We start from the raw sequence: 8,994 nt of genomic DNA on the forward strand, positions 1-8,994 counted from the left end.
CTGGTAGCTGGACTGTTCAGAGATTCTTCTGTCTTGTACTTTCTTCTTTGCAGCACTGTAGCCTGGTCCTTGGCAGGCAGCCACTTCAGGATCCTACCTAATTTAAGCAATCACACCTGCACTGATGGCTCAGTTCTACCAGGATTTCTCAACATAGTTAGTCAACACAAGTATTTAGTCTTAAGTAAAAATAACATGTTCACACTTTATACCATGCTTCAGATGTTAAACGGGGTCTGTTAAAATGTCCACATTCCTTCTGCTGCTTAGGCAGGTTGCCAAAGTCATGACACTAGGTTTTACGATGGTGAGATCCCACCTGTCTATGGTAGTGATGATCTGGGAGCAGGATAAACCAGCATGAGGAAGTGTTGTGTTACTGACACCTTCTAGGGCGACTACAGCCAGAAATATTTTCCATTGCCTTGTCTTTACCTGTGGGTCCTAATGTCAGAGTTGTGTTAATGTCAACAGCTAGTACAAGCCTATAGCAATGTTTTGCCATTATCTGGAACCACACAGCAGTGTGAAATATACTGACCTTGTGTGATTTGCTGCACAAGAGACCAGCTTAGAGTTCCTGTTATACTTTGAGGAGATTGTGAAAGTTTCAGCAGATTGCATATACCCCAGCACAAAAAGCTGGTGTGATGAAAGGTGTATCCAGAGATTCCCCTTTGGACACCTGGGGACACATTCTCATTTGTACTGAACCCTTTACACCACTTGAGCCATGTTGAGTAGGCACATTTGAAATCTCTTTGAAAGGACAACTTGAAAGATGAAAATAGTGTAGCAAGACAGCACTATGTAATGAGTAACCCTCATTCCCAAAGGTCATTCAGGGTGAATGTGGGACAGGTCTAACCTTCAACCTTTGAATACAGGATACAAAACCTGCGTTTTGCTACCTTTCCCCCCTGGTCAAGCCCTGCTTCACATGTTCTCAGGCATTCCGAGAATGAGAGGCACAGTCTCAGGTCAGCTCCATTCAGCCCTTTACAAAAATTCACTTGTTCAGGGGAAAAAAGAAGGAGAGCAGCACAAAACTGTCACCAGGCAACTGTGATGGCAAGGTTTGACCAAGCAGTTGTCATACATGAATGCCTCATACTCAGTGCTGGGAGCTGCTGAGAAACTAATCAGTACAGCCAGTCATGAAAGGCTTACTATATTATTTATGGAAAAGTAGCAAAATTGGTGCACATAGTGTTTGAAGAAAGGTTTATCTAGCCTTCTGCCAAGTCTCTCTGTGGAGCTAACACAGGAGGAGTTCTCTTCCTAAAGTAACTCAGTTAAACCTATCATTTCACAACCTTGTAGTAAAATAGCCAGGAATAACGCATTACTCTGTAGAGTTTGGTCAATAGTTACACTAGGGTTACATTCTTACATTATAAGAATTTCAGATAATTCAGTGTTGACTGCATTATTCAAACATTTTTTTGTTTGGATCAGCAAAGATTCTGCAGCTGGAGAACATCTTCGCATGCTCTCACGTATGCAAAGTGATATCAGATCCTAACTCCTCAGATATGAAAGCAAATATTGAAACACAGAAGCTGTGTAAGTATTAAATCCCATTGAAAGCCAGCATGATTCAGGGTCCCAACTGACTCAGGTATTTGGGGAATCTCTTAGCATTCTGCAATACAGAGGGGGCTACATATGAATTAAGTGAATAAAAAATAATGTGTATGTGAAAGTCTAAGATATTTCTTTTATTTACAGAGAGCAGACTAGGGTATTCTCAGCAGACTTCTACCTTGTTTGAAGCCCTGCTGTGCCTTCTGTGCAGCTCTGATCTTGGTGTAGTACAGAAATGACTAGAGTTTAGTAACTATTACGTCAGATGGGATGAGGTAGTTTCAGGGCTGAGTGTGATTTGATTTTTGGTGCTACAGAAAAATCTAATGGCAAACAGGGCAGTAGAATGTCCTTAATATAATTATCTCACCTGTTCTCTAGTTGTCTAAGAGATTTGCTGATTCAGCTAATAAAAATAAACAATATGAGTGCTTTTGGTGAGTCATAGAAAATCACTAGGTTTACTCTACTAACATGCAGCTCTTCAGAAAGCTCCATTTAAACAAAAGAGAGAAATGCCTGATGAAAAAGACACTACCAACATCTACCTCTGACGTTGCGGGCCAACATTATAAAATAGGAGGCATTACTTGTGGTGCAGCTCTTGTACCACCTCAGCATGGCTAAGGGTGAGGTTACACACTGAGGTTGAAAGAAATAAGTAACCAATTATTCCAGGAGCTATAATGAATCTGAGTGAAACTTTGAAGCCTTATGAATAGGATGAACACATTAAGTTAAAATAATGTTATTTGTATAAACAGAAGAATAGTGCACATGTTTAAGCAGATTAGATGACTGGCATTTGACTAGATGGCACTAATTCTGGAAGACTTGTGTAGACCTGGTATTCAGAGCAGACCAGTGAGAATAGTAGTGGAATAGAATCTAAGGATTCATATTACTCTGTGTCCAAGAAGACCAATGGTAACCTGGGGTGCATTAAAAAGAGTGTGGCCAGCATGTCGAGGCAGGTGATCCTCCCCCTTTGCTCTGCCCTGGTGAGGCCACATTTAGAATACTGTGTCCAGTTCTGGGCTCCCCAGTTCAAAAAAAAAGACAGGGATCTCCTACAAGGAGTTCAGCAGCAGGCCATAAAGGTGATTAAGGCTCTGGAGCGTCTCCCATATGACAAAACACTAAGTAACCTGTGTCTGTTCACCCTGGGGAAAATAGACTGAGGGGGAATCTGATTAATGTTTATAACTATCTAAAGGGAGGTGGGAGGCAAATGGATGAGCCCAGGCTCTTCTCGGTGATGTGTAACGATAGGACAAAGAGCAATGGCCTAAAACTTGAACATAGGAAGTTCCATGCTAACATGCAGAAGAACTTCTTTAAGTGTGGTGAAGCACTGGAACTGGTTGCCCAGAGAGGTTCCGGAGTCTCCTTCTATGGAGATACTCAAGACTTGTCTGGATGCCTACCTTTGCGACCTATTGTAGGGTACCTTCAGGAGGGTTGGACTCAATGATCTCTTGAAGTCCCTTCCAACACCTGCAATTCTGTGATTTTGTGATTATAATGAAGACAGGGAATGCTTTTTAACATCAGCAATCCAAATTTTACAGTATTAAAAATACAGGTAATCTCTAAGTATGATATTCTCTTTCTACATCCCTAGTATATGCCACAGAGGCTGTCTAATACTTACTAAGTGAGAATATTTGACATTCAGTATAAGCAGTCTTGGGCATTTAGATATTACCTGAATGCCTCTCTGTTCCGTCTAGCTATGGACTGACAGGGGAGTCACAACCTGCCAAAGCTACAAGACATTCCTCAGATGAAGTTGGAGACACATCCCTCTGGCATTGCCTCCTCTGAATCAGAATCTCTTATGGGGCACAAGCCATTTCCTCTGAAGTCCTAAACTGGCAGAGGGATCCAGGGATGCTGTTAATGCACCCTGGAAAAAATTCTGAATTCCACAGTCTTGATAAATAATTTAATTAGATTATCAATTTATGGGCCTGTTGTTAATGAAAAAATTCCTGTCACAGATCAGGCAGAAGTGCTTCTGAAATGTTAGCTCATGGTGACCTAGATAGAATTACACACCTTCCTTGTCGATTCATTCACGTACTGCAACCATATTCCTGCTTTACACATTGGTTTGTGAGAAATGGTTATTTCTCAGTTTTCACAAGTCTAAATACATAAGCTTCCTCAAACATAAAATTCAAGAGCAAATTTAAGCATTGCAGTGTTAAGATAGCCCACTACTAGCTTTAAATAGGGACTAATAAAAAGACAAACTTGGGGAAAACTCATCATCCTTGCTGTTAGGAGATAATCAGAGAGAAACCAAAATAAGAGTGGATCTTCAGTACAGTATACAAAGGTATGAAAGCTAGAGTCATTAGAAGTTAAGTCTAGACAAATTTATATTAATAATAAATTGCATACTTGCTGTAAGGTATCTTAGCCACCAGTAAAACTTTAAAACCACCTCACTAGACATTTAATTCCTGTCACTTGTAAACTAGGCTAAAAGACACAGACATGGTCTTTTTAGATGTGATATAGGAAGTAATTCAGAGAAGTTCCATATCCTGGATTATGAAAGAAATCACATGAGACAGTCACAGTGAGTAAGTCTAGACTAGGAGGCTTAAAGACACATCCAGCTGGCTGTGTGTAGGTATGTGCTTTGTCAAATCCAGACTCTGCTATGGGAGAAGATGCAGACAGGTCTAAAAAGGAAACTAGGCATGTAGTCCCTGCCTGGATAATCATGGAACTCACTTCCTGGACTGTCCTGAAGCAATTGCCAAGTGGAGATGTATAGATAGATCTACTATTCCTTTAACTCTATGCGTGCATGTTTATATGTTTCAAAATATCTCCTCCACCATAGGGCTGTAGTAAACATAACTCAGAGCCTCTGTGTATCGCAAGCTCCTTAACTAACTTTGTAATAGTTAAACAAGGTTTCTAACAGCATCTTCCTACAGACCTTTGAAACTTTCCCGAGCAGGTGGTGGGAGCTACAGCCAGTGCTGAGAACATCCAGAGTCCAGAAGCAGCGAAGATTGCGGGAGCAGGGCTGACTTGCTCATGCCAAGATGGGCTTGGCTGTTTTGCTTAATGAAGGGCTGCAGAGAGGGAAGTGGCACAGCTTTCACTCCTTTAACCCTTCTCAGTGTCCTTTGTCTCCCCAGCTTTAATTATTTTCATTCTTACATATCAGCATTTCATTCTATCCCTTATAAACTTAGCTAGAAATTTCCACTAATGAAAGCCCATGTTAAAAAAAAACAAAAACAAAAAAAAACAAAAAACCTGAAGACATAAAGTCAAGAGTTCAAAGGCTGTCTAAAAGAACATGCCCAGGATAAACTTACCTCAGCACTTTCTTACATTGCAAAACCAGCTCAATTTGCATGGTCACATGCTATTTTTTCTCTAGAGAAATTTCAGTGCCCAAGACACTATTCAGAATATGGCTCAAGGCTCTCAAGGGGCCTGTCTGACATGTTATGACTCTGCCAGCTACTTGCTGGTAGGAATAGTAATAGTTGTCCTGACTCTCATTTTACTGTGCATGGAGGAAACTGAAGAGACTGCTTTCTTCATAGAATGGCTTAGGTTGGAAGGGACCTTAAAGATCATTCAGTTCCAACCCACTGTGGTGGACAGGGTTGGCACCCACTAGATAAGTCTGCCCAGGGCCCCATCCAATCTGGCCTTGAACACCTTCAGAGATGGGGCCCAGCTTTTCTGGGCAGCCTGTGCCAGTGCTTTACCAACCTCGGAATAAAGATTTTTTTTCTTAATATTAACCTAAATTTCCCTGCTTTTAGTTTAAAGCCATTCCCCCTTGTCCTGTCACTATCAGGCTATGTAAAAGGTCTGTCTTCCTCCTGGTTATAAGCTCTCTTTAAGTACTAGAAGGCTGTGATGAGGTGTCCCCAGAGCCTTTTCTACTCCAAGCTGAACAAGCTCAACTCCCTCAGCCTTTCTTCATAAGAGAGGTGCTCCAGGCCTGTGATCATCTTCATGGCCCTCCTCTGGACCCCCTCCAACATCTCCACATCCTTTCTTTGCTGGGGGCCTCAGGCCTGGATGCAGTACTCCAGATGGGGCCTCACAAGTGCAGAGTAGAGGGGGACAATCACTTCTCTCGCTCTGCTGGCCACCCCTCTTTTGATGCAACCCAGGGTACTGTTGGCATTCTGGGCTGCCAGCTCACACTGCTGGCTCATGTCCAGCTTTTCATCCACCAGAACCCTCAAGCCCTTCTCCGCAGGGCTGCTCTCAATGAGTTCTTTGCCCAGTACTTATACCTGGGATTGCCTAGACCCAAGTGCAACACCTTGCACTTGCCCTTGTTAAACCTCATTAGGTTCACGTGGGCCACTTTTTGAGCCTGTCCAGGTCCCTCTGGATGGTGTCCCTTTCTTCTGTTGTGTCAACTGCACCACTCAGGTTGCTGTTTAAAAGCACTACCATTTGATGTTGGATGTAAGGAGGGGTAAGGAGGTCTAAGTGAGCAAAGCAAGAGGCAAGCACTGAGGAGTGGCAGTGATGAGATTGATGCAAGCTTTGAATGGCATTAGATATGAAATTCAGGCACAGGGGAGGACCGGGATGGGCAGGTTGGTTGGATGCCTGAAGCAGAAGATGGGTACCCGCTCGGTGAGACGCAGACCTGCTGTTAGCTGCGGTAGCCGAGGCCGGCCCCGAGAGGGCGGGCGGCAGCGCCCTCTGCTGGCATCGCCCGGCCCCTCTTCGGAGCGTGTTCTGCTCCCGGCCGGGACCGGGCTGCGGGGCGCTGCTACAGCTCTTCCCTTCGGTTCCTACAGGGAGAGGCCAAAACTGCGCCATTTCTGAGGCGCGGGGAGGGCGGGGTGAGGTGGGCGCGGCCCTGAAGGCTGCCAGGAGCCGGCCGCTGGCCTGGCGCGGGCTCGGGCGCCATCTCGTGCTCAGCCCTCGTGAGTGTGACCTGGTCCTCTTCCAGCTGAGAAGGGAGAGAAAGTGAAATAATAAAATAGCAGATCTCCACTTACTGCTAGTCGTTACCCAGTGAAGAACCGCTTCAAGTAGGGAAAGTGAAACAGTTCTCCTTGAAAAAATCAAAACGGTCTTGTGGTGTTGGCACCCTGACCCAAAGCACAGAGCAAGGATGTAACCCTGCATGGGCTGCAAGACAGAGTTAGCCATGTTTTGCTACAGAGTTTGCTTTTGGCTAGCGCACTCTCCTGGTGCCTAAGCTCCACGTCCTGCCTTTGCACATGCGGTGTGAATTTCCACTGGGAATTTCAGAGCAGAGGTGGCAGACACTGTACAAGGGAGTGAGCTAGAAGGGACATCAGGGAGCAGCAATAACAGTGCTGTGTGGCTGAGAGTGTTTAGCTAGGGTTGTCTTCCCAGGCCCACTTAAACCATTAGAACAATACTGTCAGAGATGCGAGACTGCTGTCTGCAGTTGCCTAACTTTCTGCATGCTCAGGACCACTGAGGTACTGACTCTTATGATATGCATGTACCCCTAGCAAAAACCTTAGTGAGTGCCTCAGACAAGATGGACACAGTCAGTCTCTAGCCAAGCCAGCTGCTACTAGCCTTGCACTTCGCTGGCTTTGAGGTCTCTTGACCACCAGACTCAATTTATTTGAGCAAGCTACCTGGCAGGCTGAGGATCCCACTAGATGGCAGGACAGTTAAGCCCTTGCTGCTTTCAGCCGAACTGCTTTGGAGAGCACAGCCAGAGCACCCCAGTGGGCTCAGCCCTATGGGTCTGTACTGGGCAGACCCCTCAGGCTCCACAGCAGATCTGCAGCTTGTACTCCCTGAGCACAGCAAATGCAGCCTGTGCCAAACTGGTGGAGAAATCGGTGCAGAAATCTCTGTCTCTTTAATTTTTCCTCATGGTTTTTATCACACACAGTTGGCAGAATGGAAGAATACAAAGCAACCCTAAGTAATTTGCTTATCCTGAAATGTGTGTGATATGTAGAGGATATTTGGAATACATGATGGTAAAGTGTGGATTACACAACTTCTAGCCCCTGCTGTGTTGTCATTGTTAACTAATGCAAGCACAGTTAAGACTCCTTTGTATGATCACCACTGTATTTGTCAACATGTAAGAACTGTGTATCCTCTCACTGTTTGGGAATGATATAGAAGGTATAATTCCATATATCCTATTGTTAAACAGTGGGTCATTGTGGCACAAGAATGAATACACTGGTATAACAGCCAAGAATTAACAATCAGCTAATATTTTGATGTGGCTCTTACATAGAAGTAGCTAAGCATTATTTAAATAAATACATGGTGCATCTGCAAATAGTAGCTGGCCTATCATTTGTCATAATCTGTTTATTAATAGCATTCATGAAGTGAGTTAACTGATTAAAATACACGTTGAAATTTACTGGCCTGCGTGGTAAACTTGAAGAAACATCTATGTGCATAACTTTTCATCTGCAAGGCCCAATTTGGAAGCATACTATGTATGCATAAGACATGTAAGTCATTACTGCTCTGTTATGAGCCAGAGTGAAAGTTGCACAACAGAGAATTGGTCACTGTGAGTAGGATCATAGGTCCATATAACCAAATATCATGTCTTGGACAGTGCAAACGTGTATGATGTTTCCACTGAATAGGTTCCTTGCTTCAAGTATTTGTTCAAGGACTTTATAGGAGACATTTTCTGTATGCTTAGTAACTCATGAGTTAAAACTGCAGTTGATGTATAACAATCTTTGTCTTCAGTGACAACTGGATCTGACCTATACATTACCATACTATCAATTATTTGGAAATTCCTTATAAAGTTTACCAAAGCTTTGATGGTCATTTCATCCAGCATCTCTTTTTAAAGCTCAGCCAATGCAGAGTTATACCAGAATGATGGTATATGGCACAGGTGGAAGTAGCTATATGAGAAATCATAGCAAATAAGAATAAATTAGATTGTTCTAATAATCAGCCTCCTACCTTAAAACCTACTTACTCCTTCATTGCCCTCCAGAAAACAAATGGAACTTTCCTAATTTATAATAACAGAAGATGTGCCTCAGCATGTTCACTCGACTCTTACATGGAGCTCATGATGAACAGCTGACCCAAAGATTACCTTCTTAATGGTATCTGGAAAAAGAGTGAGGCCAATTTTCTATATATTCAAAGAATCTAAATTATTACATTATTTCATATATGCACAATTAAGTTACAGTTTTATTTTCCTTCCTTTTTTAAGTATACAGAGTGGCTGAGAATTAATAATTACCTCACTGAGTTCTGAAATTTGGACACAACAAAGTTACCATTTTTTCTTGGTATTAAAATAAAAGTCTTGGCTCTATAAAAGCCCAGGATAGTGCTTTTATGCTGATGAAAAAGACGCCATTACGTGTGCTGCACTTGCTGCAGATGGAAATTGGGATTAAT

The sequence above is a fragment of the Numida meleagris genome, chromosome 3, assembly GCF_002078875.1.
Source record: "Numida meleagris isolate 19003 breed g44 Domestic line chromosome 3, NumMel1.0, whole genome shotgun sequence".
NCBI lineage: Eukaryota > Metazoa > Chordata > Aves > Galliformes > Numididae > Numida > Numida meleagris.